We start from the raw sequence: 14,727 nt of genomic DNA, 5'->3' as shown, positions 1-14,727 counted from the left end.
AGCTGTATCTCTACCCCTTTCCCATGTGAATTGGTGCCCTACCAACTCCATGTCTATAAGTCCAGCATCCTGAATTGCTTCATTAAACCCATCTATTAACCAACTAGGGTATTGGGAGCCCCCCACTTTATCACCTACATCAAGCACATTGTTTACATCTCCTATAACACACCAAGGAAGGTTTGAATCCCTAGAAAGGTTTCGAAGCAAGTCCCAGGTTTGACTACGTAAAGCTCTGTTTGGTTCTCCATATAAACCCGTCAACCGCCAGGACGTCCCATTCTCCATGTTGATCTTTACGTCAATATGGTTCTGAGAAAAACCCAGCAATTCGACCTGATCACTCTCCTGCCAAAGTAAAGCAAGACCCCCACTTCTTCCTATAGCATCCACGACAAACATACCTTGATACCCTAGTTTAAGCTGTATCCACTCCATCTTCGACTTTTTTGCTAAAGTTTCACATAAGAAAATAAATATGGGCTGTTCTTGACGTACTACGTCGGAAAGGAACTGAATACTCCAAGGGTTGCCCACCCCTTGGCAGTTCCAGCTGAGGGTTTTCATAATGATAGGCGGGTCTGCATTGCAGAGCCCGCCATATACCCATTTTTTGAACTTCCTTCCTCTATCATATCTGTATCATCAGCACTTGGGTTCCCTATAGGCCCTCTTTCTTTGGGCTCTTCAATTCGACGTCTTTTTGGATCCATTATGTGCAGCCCATTCTCTTCATTTGAAATGCCGTTATCCGTTTCATTTATATCTTTTGAGATATTTATGATTGTAGAGGCATTTTTCTCGCCAATATTTCCTCCTATCCCAGGATTTCCACCAACCTCTATCATTTGAGAATTATCCACCATATCCAGTTTGTTACCCGCTTTTACGGGATCAGGGTTGTTAGCTGCGGAATTTGTGGCAACAATTTCTCTCCCAGCATCCCCGGTTTTCTCCGCCGGAAAATCTCCCGGAATTTTACCTCCTTCTCTCAACCATTTGGATCCCATGGTATGACTGCGACGTTTTGGTTCAGCCCTCATCCATGCGCCGTAAGGTTTTTCAATTTCCTCCAACGGAGTGTCAAATATTTTCTCACAGAACTTTTCTCCATGCCCTACTATCCCACAGATAAAGCAAAAAGTTGGGACTCCTTCATATCTAAAGTTTACCCAACACCAGTCCGTCTGGCTCTTCCGTAATTTCATTCTTCTCCTTAACGGACTACTCAAATCAATCTTAACACGAACCCTGAGATACTCACGCCACACTCCCACAAAGTTGTTTTTGTCATACTCCAAGAATTTTCCTATGTAGTTGCCCACATCTGTTACTACTCGCTGGGACATGAAGCCTGCATGCATTCCATGGAGTTGAACCCACAAGTCAAGATTATTGATTGCCATCGTACGAGGATTGTCTCCTTCTCTCATACGTTCAAGAATCAAGTAAAATCTGCCAAAAGTCCAAGGACTCCCCTCTATTACTCTTGCAATATCAATCTCATGGTAGAACTGAAAGATGTATCTGTTATGATCCACTTCTTTGATATAAACTCCCTTCCCTGGTCTCCATAGGGTTGCCATCCTGTGCTTCATTGCCTGGAAATCGATAGGTGATTCCGTCAGAAATCTGCCCACCAAACACCACCGGACATCAATTTCAGACAACTCCTCCGTAGCTTCTTCATAAGAAATGCCCCCTTCCTCCTCATCGTCCATTTTGAATCTCGCAAACCTTTCTTCCATTTCTTGAACTGCGCTTTGGTTATTTGCCATTAGATAGATCTGGTGAATGAATGTGAAACGATGACAGTAATCAGAGACTAGTAATAAGTCGAGACTAATCAAAGACTAAACTCTAGCGACACTCAAACCATGGCATAAGCCAAGACTGACTGCAACACATGTTTTGAATTACCCTTAAATGTATTAAGTACTGCTACCTTGTTAAATACTGCTACCTTGTTAAATGTGACTTTAGCATGGTTTAATCAATTTTCATTCATTTTAAGATAATTCTATCTTTCTACACTCATTAAAGTTGTGTATATTATTGCGTGTACATGTGTATAAATAATTTTTTTTACACATTAATATTATAGTTTTATTATTTTTCTAGATTTGTTCAATAAATTATTTTATCTAAATAAATATATAAATAGAAAAATATGATGTAGCTATAAATATATATTAAAATTTCTATCTAAAATTTTTAATAATAATATTTTAAAATTACTTCATCCGTCATATAACAGTATTTTTCATGATACATGTTCAATTTTAAATTTAAATACAAATGAATAGATGAATAAAAATTTAAATTAAGATATTTATAATAGATATAATCATATAAGTGAAAATGTAAAACTAGATATTGTGGGACACATAAAGTATTAGTAATATCATTACAGAAAAATAGCAATTTGGAAATAATAATATATTAACTTTTTAAGTTATCATCTCTATCAATAAATATTTTTATTTTATACTATTATTTTTGCTATTAAATAATTGTGCACTTTTTATTCGTATTTTAATTTATGGTGCATGGAATATATATTTTTATAAATTAAATTTATTTTCTATAAACAATAATTAAAATTAAAATTAACAATTTTTTTCAAAAATATTTAACAGAAGTTATGCTTGATATTTCTTAAAGTACAAATGTTTAAAGAGAGGAAAACTGTCCTCTTGGTCACAGGTTCGAATCCCACGGGAGGAGAATTTATGATTATGCCTCCTGAGTCAGAGTCTGTCGCTTAAATGGGATTTACCTTGATTCACGTGGTTTGCAGGCTATTGCGTAATCCCGTGGGGTTTACCCAGTGCACACCCGAAGGGTAACAGCTGCGGGTTACCTACGATAAAAAAATGAGAAGTTATATAAAATAAGAAAATAATTTTATATATACAAAAATTGTCAATAAAAAATATATAAAAATGTCATTGTGATCAAAAGAATTACAAAATTTGAAAAATATTAAAGAAACCATAGATAAATACAAAATATAAATACTAAAATTTAATTTTTAATATTTGAATCCAGCTGTACATCACCAACAATATTAAATGCAGTCTTGAGTGCTTCTTTTTCCAAGGTAAACCCAGAAACTAAGTTAAGGATATAATTGTAATTGCAGATTACTGCACGGAGCAATTCTTTACTCCATTTAGCAATCATGAAATTTAATTGTTAATTTTTTATTATTTTACTTTAAAGTTATATGAAAAATTATCCTAAAAATGATTTGAATTAAGTCAAATAATAATTTATTATTTTTAACATAAAAAAATATATCGTTTGGCATTAAACATACTATAATTCGTTCGAGTCCAACAACCCAAAACTCGGCTCGAGCTCATTTTCCTTAACGAATATATTTATTTGTTCGAGTTCGAACTCGAGTTCGTTAACGAGCCACATCCCCAATTACCAGGACCTGATGACCGACCACCTCAGTTGTCCCCTAAGATTAGGTTATATACACCGTCGTCCAGTTCCAACTTTTTTTTTACTTAGTCTCATGAAGCAACTCATCTTTAACAAGTGTAAGGTAAGATTGTGCTCCAGATTCACAGGGTCATAGTAACTGTTCCCGTGCATGATATGATCTGGTTTAGAAAGTATGACATGCATAACAGAGATCATGTTGTAAATGGTTGCTGGTTTAGAAAATATGTGCTGATTGTATTCATTCAATGATTTTACATCCAAAGACTGCCTACCTTCAGCACTGGGTTTTGTCCATAACTATTTGTCTTCCAGAACGTCATAATTTTGAACATTTTTTCCCAACTCTGTGCAATAGTTCATTATCTGCAGAATAAATATATCATGCTTTTCAAAAAGAATATTTTAAAATTTTCGACATCAGGTTAGTCATCAATTTTCATCAACGTTGTAACTATGTGTAGACAAGTAATGTATGTTCTGAATGCACTAGTTTGCATTTCTAAAAGGCATTATTCTTTTCATATAGCTGGCTGCAGACTGCAGTTTTGTTTTGCATAATGTCATTTCCCATTGCCAAGCAGGCATAATTTAGTACCAAGTACAAATGCTATTAACCTTTTCTGTTTTCACAAATGTTGGTCCCTTGCATATAGATTGTCGTTGTGTTCAACAGGTCTACAGGAATGTTTATAGACCTCAAAGCTTTCTTTGCCTCATAGTACTAGATTACCAAACCAAACATACATACGTTCGTGAAGTTTGCCTCCTACTAATTTGATTCTAGAAGAGGCCTTTCCTTTGCCCTCCTTGTACTCAAAATAATTGCTCCGTAGTGAAAGTCTCTCTTGAATAGTTTGTCCAAATTCCAAGCTATATTGTTCTCACCCTATCTTCTCATCTTAAGATACTACCTCTGGTCATCAATTCTACCAGAAAGTTAAAATGAAAGACCACCGAATACATCTGATAAGGTGAAAGAGTATACAAAACTTCACAGGGTTGCCTGATTAGATTTTACATAAGGGAACCAAAACTGACATGCCATATTATACTAAGCCATTGCTTACGACTTTCTTCACTGAATTATTGTTTTACTTTCATCTTTGTTCTTTGTCCATATAAGAGACATCAAACTTAAAAAGTGGTGGTGTTTTTGTTTTTCAGCTAACTTTTTTTTGCAGACAGTAGTCTGTTTGTTAACTTAATTGTTGAATATGATTATCATATATGTTACAGAGCCCTCTATATAAATAAAAAAAATTGCAGAGCAAGATTCCCCTTACTCATTCTACCAGAAAAATCAACTCCTCTCAACACAAATTTTTTTCAAAACTATTTTGCCATCATGTTAGCTTATCTTGATCTCTCAACTTCACTCTGGTATTGCATCATCACTTTTCTACTCTTCTATCTACTAAACAACTTCACCTCCATTTTTAATGGTCTGTTCCCTTCAAAAGGAAGTAAACTCCCAAGATCATTCCCCATTGTTGGCTCGTACTTCTCCATCCTTAAAAATATCCATCAGTTTAGTGATTGGTCTGCAATTATAGTAAACTCTCAACCGTCTTTGACATTTATCCTCCATCGAGTTCTTGGCCAACAGTAAATCATTACTTCAAATCCAGCTAATGTCCAACATATACTGAAAACCAGTTTCCATGTCTACCAAAAGGGCACTTCTGGATCCAAAGTTATGCAAGATTTTCTAGGTCATGGTATCTTTAACGTGGATGGCGATTCTTGGAAGTTTCAAAGATAGCTTTCTAGCCATGAATTTAATACTAAATCTCTTAGGAAGTTTGTGGGAACTGTGGTAGATACAGAGCTCTCCACCAGGCTTGTTCCAATCTTGGACAAGGCCGCAAAACAGGAGAAGTTCTTGATTTTCAGGACATACTTCAGAGATTCGCTTTTGATAACATTTGTAACATCGCTTTTGACTATGATCCGGAGTATTTATCACCGTCTCTACCAAAAGCAAAATTTGCAGTTGCTTTTGAGAATGCTACTACACTTGTTAGCAAAAGATTCCAGCATATCATACCATTAGTTTGGAAGGTGCAAAAGTTTTTCGACATGGTGCCTGAAAAGGAGCTCAGAAAATCTAATGAAGAAGTTGGTAATTTTGCTAGAGAAGTCATGGTGGAGAAAAGGAAAGAATTTCAAGAAAAATCAGAGCTAAAATCCGTGGATCTTCTAACAAGATTCTTGAGCTCCGGTCACTCGGACGAGGTGTTTGTTACAGATATAATTATAAGTTTTATACTAGCTAGCCGTGACACAACTTCAGCTGCATTAACATGGTTCTTTTATCTCATTGCTAATCATCCAAATGTGGAGAGTGAGATCTTAGCAGAAATAAATGACAAAAATTTCGAAAGAAACTCCGAATCTTCTGTTTATGATGAAGTGAAAGACATGATATACACACATGCAGCACTTTGTGAGAGTATGAGGCTTTATCCGCCTGTTCCAACAGACGGAAAAGAAGTAATGGAAAATGATGTGTTGCCTGAAGGAACACATGTGTACAAAGGTGATAGAGTACTTTACCATCCTTATGCAATGGGGCAATTGGAGAAGATATGGGGGTCAGATTGGCCAGTATTTAGACCTGAGAGGTGGCTGGAGAGGGATAGTGTGACAGGAAAATGGTGTTTTATAGGCAGGGATCAGTATACTTATCCTGTTTTTCAAGCAGGGCCAAGGGTGTGTCTTGGTAAAGAAATGGCTTTCTTGCAGATGAAAAGGGTGGTTGCTGGAGTTCTGCCAATGTTTAAGGTAATTCCGGTGATCGAAAAAGGGAAGAAACCAGTGTTCATATCATACTTGACATCCAAAATGCTAGGTGGTTTTCCGGTGAGGATACAAGAAAGGGTTGTGTGAATCAATGGTCCAAAATACTGGATTTCTCAAAATCGTTCTCAAATGGTGAGTTGTAAATAAAATTATTAGAAATTTTCACATAAATGAAATCAGTAGTACCTCGTACCTATGTATGAGTCCATAAAAAAAAATGTGCACCTGTTGTTTGGGAACAATTTTGAAATCGGTTTTGAGGCATGTAACATTACTCATCAATGTATTATCTCTGTTATTTTCTTAGTGATAATTGATAGTTTGTGGAAATTATGGTGGACGTTGATCATCGTTTCTAGCTCGAAGTTAAGTAAAGCCAAATCAAATCAATTGTACTCCTATTAAATGTTGATTTTCTCCGTTTACTCTGAATTTTAAATATCACAGAATGAATCAATAGGTGCTTGCGCTATATCCCAGATCATTGAGTAGAGTTCAGTGAGACCGAGAATTAGGAAGTCTTGTTTACAGAGACTTTCTAATCTAATATTTACAGAGAGAAATACAAATGCCAACTAAATGTTGTCTATCAAGTGACATGTCATGTGATTCTTCTAACAGTAGATGCTGCAGTTTTTGCTGAGGATTTCCGGAGCACATTTGGTTGCCTCATAAGTCATAAGAGATGAAGTTGGGTCTTTTCTTGCAGGTTGTGGCGGAAATTTAAGTGGAAATTGATCCCAAAATAGCAGAGGCTTTGGCTTTTTAGAAAAGCTCTATCTTGGTTGATTGAAGAAGCTGGGGATTTCATATGTGTTAATCGAGCTTGACTCTCCTACTTGTTCAGGCCTTTTGTAACAATCTAAATGATGCATCTTTTCTCGACGCTATCATTCATGGTAGTTGCTCTATTGTTAAGGATTTAAGATCATATTCTGTTTACTTTGTTATATGTCCAAAGAATTTAGAAGCTCATGCAATAACTAGGGAAGGTCTGATGTGAGTAGTGGTTGCCTATACCGCCCTTCCTTTATTCAACAATAAAATGCAAGTGCCCCTTGTGGGCTTGCCCGTCGTGACCTTGAAGGCTGTCCTTGCCCACTTCTTGTAAAATCGATATGGAGTGGCACCCTCTTGCATGAAAAAATTTGAATGATGATTGCATCGGTCTTGTTAGCCATTGATTTGACTTCATCTTTTTAATAAAACTAGTGATTTTTGCCCGCGCTACGCTTTCTAAATATATTTAATTTTTTAAAAAATATTAAATAATATAAAACGAAATATTTACGTAACTTTTCAGTTAATGAAAAAAAACGTAAGCGGATATACTTTTTCACGTATGTTAGAAAAATATATGTTGTGTTGTCATAATTTTTGTTTTAAAACATAATTAACTAATTTTAAATTTTGTTTGTAATAAAATCAGCGCATGTTTCACATTTTTTTATATGATATAGATTAATTTTAAGGTATATTACAATTTTTATTAAGGAAATAATTTAAGAATAATTTATCTAATTAATAAAAAAATAAAATAATCTCAACATGTGCTTTTTAATTTGTGTTGATTAATTTATAAAATGTGATAATTATTAATTTATAAGCATATAAAGATTCAAATTAAAATATATTTTGTTCTTATATTATTTTAATGATAAAACGTAAAATTTAATTTAATATTTTTTGCAAAGTTTCAGTGGCATGTATATTGTAATATTTAATTTAAAAAAATTTAGATTTATATTTTAAGATTAGGTAATTCATACCCAACATATCTTTAACAAAGTGTTGGATTTAGGTACAATACCGTTAACGACAAACAAAACATAGAACGTGATAATTATAAATTTATAAAATGTGATAATTATTAATTTATAAGCATATAAGGATTAAAATTAAAATATACTTTTTTCTGATATTATTTTAATGATAAAACGTAAAATTTAATTTAATAATCTTTACAAAATTTCAATAGTATGTATATTGTAATATTTAATTTAAACTAATTTAAATTTATAAAGATTAGGTAATTCATACCTAACATATCTTTAACAAAGTGTTGGATTTAGGCACAATACCGTTAACGACAAACAAAACATAGAACAGAGCTCTGCCGAGGGAAAATCGATGGCTACTACTTCAAATCATGGAAACCAACTCTCTCAATCAGAAAATTATCAACAATTTATGGAGGTTAGTAACCCCATATATCAATATTTTAGTTGTTGTCAATTGGTTGTAAAGTTCATGGGTAATAGTTTGTTTAAGACTTTAATTTTCATTAAAATATCAATTTTCAGTATATGTAATTCTCCATTTGTATGTATAAGAGTAACCGATACTGCACTTTACTTAGCCGAGTTTAGTATGTATTGTGTCTGTCAGTAGTCCGCGTGCGAGATAGAGTACTGTCGGGGGTTCGTATTGATGTTGATTGCATGTTTTAGTTCGGAGTCATATAGACAATGATTTGATTTCAAATTGATATAATTAGTTCACCGCTGGATGCCTATACTTTCGTATAGCAGATTGATAAGATTTCCAAAAGTAGATTATTCACGAATTTTTGAAGATTTTTTCATGAACTGTTTTGGATTGAGTTTTAAATTTGAATGTTCAGGAACTTAAGAGAAAGCACGACTCATGGAATGTTGACTGGGATATGGGTAAATATGTCAGACAATATTTTTCATTGCTTGTAATAACCCCAATTTTTGGAAATTTTTGAAACCCTTATGAATAGTGTTTTTGCTGAATGAGAAAACTGTTCATGCCACGCTATGTAGGGGTTCTGATATTGATCTTATGGGATATTATTAGTACTCTATGTGGTATATAAGTGTATGTAAAGATCATCAGAATCCAATTCTGAACACTTTGATTTTCCCGGAAATCCACTAGATACGGAGAGAATTGAGTATAAGGTAACAGGATAAAAAGGATTTAAATTAAAGGATTATAAGAGAGGATCATAAAAGGAATACAATATATTGAGAAAGGTTAAGGGAACCTAAGTAATAAGATCCCGGGTATGATCCCTCAAACGATAAACGAGAACGAAAGATAAGCGAACCGTAAAACAAATAAGTGACCAAGAGACAAGCTTGTACAAGAAGCCAGGGATTGTGACATCATCAAACCACAAGGTGTGGACAAGTGGGAGCATTATGACATGTGCAAGGTGACATAGGCATGACAAGAAAGGAAGGAGATGTGATGACTTTTTAACCACACAAAATCAAGGGCAACTAGGTAATTTACTAAATCAAACACAAAAACCAAGCCAACCAAGCCAAGCAAAATCATTTTCATCAAAATCAAAAAGAAACCAAGGCATGGTTCATCATGCTCTCGGCTTTTACTATTGCAAATGGGCAAAAATTTCAAAAATTCAAGATCCAAGCTTCCTAAATTGGTAAGTAAATTCCCTAATCATCTTCATGCTTAGTTAGGGCTATATCATGAGTTTAAACCATTAATTCCTTCTCAATCTTCTTCATTTAATCAAAGAAGAAGACTATGAATAGTGTTTTCAAGTTTTTAACTTGAAGTTTTTCTTGTTTTTCTTGAAGATCCAAGCTTTCCTAAGACTTCTCAAAGCTTCTTAAGGCTTCCTAGCTCCTCCCACCACTTCAAGGAAGGTATACCATCTCCAAACCCTAGATCCCTATGTATTATAAGATGATTTTAATTAGTAGGATGATATTGTAGCTTGTTGTTGTGATTTAGAGTTTGGGATTTGGAATGGTAGTGAAATGGAATGGTAAATGTTGTGGTTTTGATTAAAAGAACTTAAGTATGATTAAAGTTAAGCTTAGGCATAAGTATGAATGATTAAATTGAATTGGTTGGGGTTGTTATGATGTGATGAGGATGGATGTTGGTTGTATGATGGATTTGAGGTTGATTTGGAATGGGTTTGAATGGTTTAAAATATTGGAAATCGCGTAAACATAGCCGTCGTAACGTCCGATTTTCTTTGGACTGTTTTTGTGCATAGCATTAGGACCCGAGAACCCCCTGCTAGATTATGACCACTGCCATGTTTAGATAGCTCATGTTACGAGCTTCGTTTTGATATGTAGTTCGTTCGATTCCGATGCACGGTTTAGGAGAAACGACCGTTTCAAGTAACGGCGTTTCGCGAACGAAACTTTTCCCCTCGCCTTACTTTGAAACATAGGTTAAAGACCAAAAAGGGTTAATTAATGTATGAAACATTTATGGTAAGTGTGTTAGGCAGTTGGTAAGACACTGGCGAAGGAATCGCTTTAAAACTCATAAAGGTTAAATTATTAAAAATGGTGGAGCCGAGGGTACCCGAGTGACTTAAGCGAATCAGTGAGCGCAAAGCAAGCGTTAGAGTCTAAGTTAGTTAAAGTATAGATTTACAAGTGACTTTGGTTTAATTCCAACTTACTTGTTGTTTATAGGTTACCAGACTCGTCCCGAGCCATTCGTAACCCCCAGTCGCTCAGGCAAGTTTTCTACCCGTTATACTGTTGTTGTGATGTATATATGTATATGCATTATCTTGTGATAGATGCATGTTGGTTAATTAGCAAATTTTGCGATATATTGAAGCATGCTGATATGGAATATATATGCATGCCTGTTTCGTATTCTTTCCATATATAATTGTTGATAATACCTATGCTAGAGGATAGCGGTAATTTGCATATACCCTTAGTATAGGGACTCAAAGGTGAAAACATTTTCTAAAACCGGGAGTCGAGGATCCCGAGTAGATTTTATATATATATATATGGTTATAGTTTTCAGAAATATTAATCGAATAAGGTTTATTCTATAACTTTATTTTATTAATGAATATTACCTTGAATATTCATTCGAGGACTTATGACTCCTTTATTTTATTTAATGAATATTATTTATAATATTCACTCGAGGTATTATGACTCAGCTTATTTTATTTATTGAATATTATTTGAATATTCATTTGAGGATCTATGACTCCGATTATTTGCTGAGATATATTCTTTATTTTATTAAAGAATAAGGTGTCGATAATCAAACTTATTTTGATTATTCAAATAAAGATATTACTTTCGTATAAGTATATCTTTGATTATTTGCTATTCATTTCAAGTATAAGTTTTAATACTTCTACTTCAATTATTTTATAAAGATTACTTTATGGGAATATTATTTAAATAATAATATTCAGACATTTTCTAAATATTCTGGGGACTGATTTACTTCATTAAATCAGCTTCACTCCAAACATTCTTAAAAATGTTTTGCGAGTCTTCAAAATGATTTTTAAAAGTTAGAGCGGATCCCAAAACTCATTTATTTAAGATCCTCCTTTCGAAGGGGATTTAAATACTCGCTCAAAACCTGAGGGATCCGGCTCTGTGGTGTATTTTATATTCGCAACAAGGTTGCTGTTTTGTTAAATGAATCGATTACTTACCCAACACTCGGGAAGTAAAATTCTTGGAACAAGTTAATCCATTAACAGGCATCGCCTGGGAAATATCGGTGAGTTCTCCTTTCCAACTAGATACGACTTCTTGGTGGAGCCGTATCAACAAGTTTCTACTTGGGGAAAGTGGGGACGAGCCTTACGTTTCAGAGTCATGGAATTCATCTGAACTAGGAGTGGCGTAAGTGGCCGAGTAGCGCCGGCCCAGCCTTATTATATTGGCCCAATTGGCCTGGAAGTTCCGCTAAGGCGGTCCATTCCTTAGGAGTTCAGTGTTCGGTTGACAAGTAAATCCGACAGGTTCTCCTCTACATGTAGAAAATGGTGGGGTTGTACTACTACGACTGATCATCGTAAGTGGTCTTCCTGGCGCGGCAAACTCCCGTAATGAGTTCATCATCCAATTGGATAATTTCTGCAACACTACCCAGAGCACTTCGATAGAAAGGCTACGGTTGGGCGATTGTTAAGTGTTGGCAGGGTCAAGTTTTCAAAATGATGTTTATATCAAATGAAGTATCTCGTAACTTCATTTTATTTTGATAATATTTTAAAGATTTAATCTATTCAAATCTTGTCTTATAGTCTCATCTATGTGATGAACTTTTGAAGCTAATTATAACTTGAACGGTGGTAGTTCAAGTAGTATTTGGGAAGGATATAAGTATATTGGGGTATCTTGTAACCTCATCTTTTAAACTTATATCTAATTAATAATTGTCTTATGAATGACAAAGATTTTCAGAAAAACGTTGAGACAAGGTTAGATATATGAGATCACCTTGCAACGATATTTTTTTATATATACAGTTATACACTGGGACTTTGTGTATATTGTGCATGGAAGAGGACTTCCAATATTTTGAAAAGTATATATGTATATATATATATATACTGAATATTTTGCGACTTCATCGCATTAAGATATCAACTTGGTTCATTTCTTTTGACCAAGACTTTCATGAGTACTAAGAGAAGGCTCATATACTATTAATCATTATACATATTATTTTGGTGGGCTTGCTGCTCACCCTTGCTTTCTTCTTTTATCACACAACAACAGATAGAAAGGATGAACAGGACCAAGCTCCCGATTCGCAAGCGATTAGGAGACGTTCCGCAGTTTTCTAGAAGCATTGATGCCGCCGTAGCTGAGGTAGGAGCTACCAATAGGCTAGGCTTTCAACTTCTAATGTACCAGATTTATGTATATTTATGAATTGTAATAATGGCAAAGAAATGTAAATTTATTCAGAAAACCTTTTAAGGTGTATTGGCAGATAATTGTGGAATAAAATGACTTGTGGTTATTTTTGGATGTTCATCTCTGAGACTATAATGTGTGGTGTGTGTGTTTATTGTGGGGTCACAGTACAGAGTAGTTGAGTAATTATTAAGATTGGGTGTTATTAAGGGAAATGGAACTCGTGACAACCCGGATCCCCGACCTCGGATTTGGGGGTGTTACAGAAGTGGTATCAGAGCTAAGCGTTATAAACCTTAGAGATGATGGGACGTTAAGATAATAAGTTCACAAAGATAATAAGAACTCTTGCCAAGTTCATAGTCGGGCTACCTAACGTAGTACTGACAGTTAAAACCCTTATGGGAACCCTTATAAATATCGTAATAGGAGCGTAGTTTGTTATCGTATATGGTAGCGGGACTCCGAACCCTGAGGTTGAGGAGCAACAGCGCGATGATGTTTTATTACTAATTGGAGATCGGATTGTGGATCCGATAGAGTGTCCTAATGCAGGACCGGATGATGTTGATATTGAGGATGTAGCGATTGAGGATGTTGTCCTAGAAGGGATAGTTGTTGAGGAGGATCCCATGGAGGATCCTGACAAGATTGGATAAAGGACCACTGATGAATTGATGACCATGGTTAGGTCGACTACCAGAGGTAGGATTGGCCGGTCACTACCGGAGGTTCGTTCAAGTTGTAAAGATAGTAGCCCCTTTAACGCGGCTTACTCGTAAGACTGAGAAGTTCGAATGGACAGAGAAATGCGAGAACAACTTTTAAGAACCGAAGCAAAGGTTGGTGATGTTCCCTATGCTGGCATTGCCGGATGGAAAAGGAGATTTTGTGATTTGTAAGTGATGCTTCGCATAAGGAATTAGGGTGCTTCTTAGCACAACAAGATAATCACGTCTGTGTCAAGACAATTAAGGTAATATGAAATTCGATATCCCCGCCCATGAGCTTAGGCTCGTGGCAATAGTTTTACCCTAAAGATTGGAGGCACTACTTGTATGGAGAGAAGTGCGAGAATTACCTAAGCCATAAGTGCTCTAGTACATTTTCACGTAGAAAGAGCTCAACATATGCCAGAGGAGGCAGTTAGAGCTAATCAAGAATAATGATTGGGAGATTCTTTATCATTCGGGGAAAGCCAATGTGGTGGTTGATGCCCTTAGTAAAAAGGAGAGACTCAAGATGATAATGTCTTTGGGAGAGTTTATAAGAGATTTTGGAAATAGTAGTGAAGGTAACCGAAGCCGGTACCGAAAAGCTGTTTGAGATTGCAATACAGACCGAATTATCGGAAAAGAACATATTGTGCCAGAAAAGTGATGAATGAAGGCAGAGAGCCAACAATTAGATAAAAGATTAATACCGAGGAAAAATGATAAGGGAATAATGAGGTATTCCTACAGAATTTGGGTTCCAAAAGTTCAAGAGCTTAAGGATGAGAACTTAGATGAGAGCCATAGTTTGAGGAATAAGATTTAGGGCAAACCCTGAATGTGATAGTCAGGGAGGTTGCCATCAAGAAAGAAAGAACCCATAACATAATAGAGTGGAAAACAAGGTTTTTAATGTATAAGATAACCCCGATTATGGGAGAAGGTTGAAACATTTCATACTAAGGAAACAGAAAGTCGAGTAAGGAAAGGAGACCCGAGATGGTACTCCTATACGACAATTTATGGACCAGTCTAGACAGAACTTAGACTATTATCCCCAACCACCACCTTGAGGAAACAATGTGGTGTGAAATTCT

At 35.3% G+C, this 14,727-nt stretch overlaps 1 pseudogene; it reads left to right on the top strand.

Moving 5' to 3' along the window:
* The first annotated feature begins 4,804 nt into the window (after window positions 1–4,804).
* Window positions 4,805–6,348, top strand: LOC141700888 (cytochrome P450 94A1-like; annotated as a pseudogene).
* The last annotated feature ends 8,379 nt before the right edge of the window (window positions 6,349–14,727 follow it).

Source organism: Apium graveolens, chromosome 2, assembly GCF_009905375.1.
Source record: "Apium graveolens cultivar Ventura chromosome 2, ASM990537v1, whole genome shotgun sequence".
Taxonomy (NCBI): domain Eukaryota; kingdom Viridiplantae; phylum Streptophyta; class Magnoliopsida; order Apiales; family Apiaceae; genus Apium; species Apium graveolens.
The sequence above is the reverse complement of the archived record's forward strand: the minus strand, read 5'-3'. Positions and strand labels throughout refer to the sequence as shown.